The sequence below is a fragment of the Grammomys surdaster genome, unplaced genomic scaffold, assembly GCF_004785775.1.
Source record: "Grammomys surdaster isolate TR1022 unplaced genomic scaffold, NIH_TR_1.0 949, whole genome shotgun sequence".
Classification (NCBI taxonomy): Eukaryota; Metazoa; Chordata; class Mammalia; order Rodentia; family Muridae; genus Grammomys; species Grammomys surdaster.
In genome coordinates, this window is record NW_021605368.1 from 401,007 (window position 1) to 404,552 (window position 3,546).

The following is a 3,546-nucleotide window of genomic DNA, read 5'->3' on the forward strand; positions in this document are numbered from 1 at the left end:
AAACAAAACAAAACAAAACAAAACAAAACAAAACAAAACAAAACAAAATGAACTTTATCCCCATTATGAGTGTCTTTACATTCTGAAATTGTTCTTTCCTTCAGAAGTTCCTGTGAAAAGCTGTAACTTTCCGTGCATCTATAATGAGGTGTGCTACTATAGCTGCATGTCTATTCCCAGTGAATTTAATTGATGCCCCCTTAATTATTATTTCAAAGGAAGGTGGAGATTCTGCAAAGTGTAGGGTGAAGATCATTTAAGGGTATATATTAGACAGCCAAGATACAAAAGGCTGTGTGTATAATCTGGAGAAAATGTTGTAGATCTCAGAAAGTAGTTTTTAAGCTGAATGCATTCTTGGCAAGGATTAACTTGAGGACAGTGTTCAAAGTTCACCCTTTGCCCATCTTTCTAGGAAGATTCTCCATAGTGTTCCTTCCCTTTCCTATTCAGACAAAGGTGCTTTAAGGAATGCACCAAGGAAGGCTAAATTTTGAATCAGAGTTGGTGTTCATTGACTGATAATTACAACAGAGATGGAAAGTGAAAACAATGCTCTCTTTAAAATGTGAGAAGGTGAAATAGAGTCAATCAAGTCCAATAAGGATCTTTGCGATTTTAGGAGGTCTCTTCAGACAGTGAAATGAGGGATTTTTTCAGATTAGTGATGTCAATATCTAACTGTTTGATGTTCTTGTCAGTGGCCCTTCAAAGGTCTGAGTAGTGTAAGTTCAGAGGCCAGCATCTGGATTAGAACTTCTAACAGCAGACATCATGGGTTATTCATTTTTACCTAGAAAGGAAAAAGAAGGGAATTCTCAGGGAGATTTCTCTTCCCTGGATGTAAATTGTTATTCATCTTATTTATGGTTGGGCCTGGCTTTGTGGGGGTATCTATTTATTTCATTAATCTTTTTGGTTGCCGGTTAGCTGTGCCTTCTGTGGTATCAAACAGGCATATCAATCCTCGGCCCCAAAAGGATACTGAGTCTAGGCCATTCCCTTTATGGTAAGAGGGTCCTTCCCCATATCTGTGGCAAATTATTTTTGGTTTAGGTGGTGCCAGAGGCAGTCGGCAGCAGATTTGCCATGAGCTTTCAGCTTTAGAGAGATAAAAGTGAACAAGGCATGACGGAGTGTATTTCAGGGGGACTCCTTCTGGGGGGGGGGCACCATTCCCCCTCTTTTGTTTTTAAAGCCAATTTTTCAGAGTTCTTGTAAAATCAGGGCAGAAATGCCAACAGTCGCTCTTTCCACACTCAGAGAGTCATGAAGATCCTATTTAAGGATGTATAAATCTATATTAATAATCTTTTGTCAAAGGACTGTTGTAGCACTGCTGAAAACTAATCAGACTATATAATATATAGATTAGTAACAGCTTCTTCTACTTTTTGTGAGATTACCTCTCTCTTGTCAAAAAGAAAAGGCTGTGTACAGCTCTTGACTGTGTACAACCCTTAAAGAAGAATGTTGCCTTTGTATAGACAAGACAAGGAGGGTTAAAGAGAGCATGAAATAGGTCAGTGAAGGCCCTGAGAAAAATCAGAGAGAGAAAGAGACAGACGAATGCTGGTACAAGAATTAGTTTTCAGCCTCTCCAAGGTTGTCAACCCTATTTCCTCCCATCTTGGGACCATTATTTGGGTTCTTTTTGCTTATTTCTGCTGGTCCCTGGCTCTCAAATAGGCAGACTAACTCTGTGATACAACAGATAAATAATTTGGTAGCAAAACCTACTCAGATACATTAGCATAAGTTAGCTATGGAGGACCAAGAGACTCAAGATGAGGTTGTTACTTTATACAGGGTGTTTCCAAAACCCATCTCCACCCAACCTAAAAGGGGAGACTCTTGCCCCTATACCAAGCAGAGAGGGGCTACCCAGAACCCCCTCTAACAGGTGATCTGAATTCTTGCTTAGGCTGTGAGGCTAAGCACTGCAAGGGAATATAAATAAAAGATAAAAATATCTCTCTAGGTTCCCTGAGGGAGAAGCCTGACTGCATAGGGGTTGATGTCAAAAGTATCCCCTCTCCAGGAAAAAAGACATCAGGACTGGTATGGCCCTCATGCCTCACTGGACAACAGGGGGACCGGAGCCATTACAAGGTCCCCTTCAAGTACTGGAAGACAGGCCTCTATCCCCACCTTTGCAAGATTAGAATTGCCACAGCCCTTCTATACTTAGAGAAGGGAGGAGATGTCGGGGTAGCCCTGCTTACACACTGAAGGCCTAAAAGCAGCCATAGGCCTAAAATCAGCAATAGGCCTGTCATACATGTATACTAACACCAAGTCTTGGGTCTCAGTGGAAAAACATTGAAACAGATGGCTATAAGCTAATGTCAACAGACAGCTTTTGTGGAAATTTACATGCCTGAGTAGTCATAGACCTTGTCAATAGGTAGCCTTGGCAGACAATACCAACTTAGATAAGGACAAGTGAGTCATAGGCAGAGTCATAGTGACTTGTCCCTGAACCTTCACCCAGCTGATACCTGGTTCTGAAAGTTATCTGTATTCCCCCTGAACACCCACACTCCAGTGTCATTCCCTTCCCCACATCCTGCCTTTCTGTGTTTATAACCCCTGTGTGAATGAATTACTATTTGAGAAAAAATAAATTATTTAAAAAAAAGTGAGAGGGTGGATTAATGACCCATTCCTTAATGGATCTTTGTCTGAATAGGAAAGGGAAGGAACACTATGGTGAATCTGCATAGAGCTATGAAGGAGGATCAAAGCATTAGATTGATGGATCTGAGATCTAGATCTCTAGTATATGACTCAGAAGGCAGCAGAAAATTCCTCTGAAGTGTTTTCTACAGAGTGCAACAGGCTTATCAAGCTATGGTGGTGCTGGTAAGAAATATTCAGCTCTGGTTTTGTAGCACAAACTCAGACACAAGCAGAACAAGTGTGCTGGGTCATTGGCAAGTATGACTTGCTGGTGTCCTTATACATGCTGTCTAATGATTATAATCACATGTGGTCCTTTTGTAATTTCTGTGATAAAACACTCAAGGAAAGAAATCTGGCAAAGGAGGGAAGGGATTAGTTTGGTTCATATTTGGATGTGGGGATGGAGGATCCATCATCATGAGAGAGATGTAGGGATGAGAGCATGGAACAGTTGATCGTGTTGTGTCTTCAGTTGGGAGAAACAGACAGACAGAGAAAAACAAACAGAGACAGCCTGGTACTCAGTTGACTTTCTCTTTTTTTTCTGTTACAGCAACTGAAGCCCCAGTCCAAGAGCTGATGTTGTCCTCATTTAGGTGAGTTTTTGCTCCTCAGGTAAACCATTCCCGACATCCCTGAAAGTATGTCTCCTAGGGGATTCCAAATCCAGCCAGCTAGCAATGAATTAGTATTAGTATTTGCCATTTGTTATGTGTGCATTGACTTTTAGTTTTAAAATTTGGTTTGATTTACAAATGAATGTGAGATAGATACTCATGAAAACATTGAAGCAGCACATTACAAGAGAGAATAAACATGAGTATTCTTTATGTCCTCCCTTGGAACTCCCTTCTACAGGTG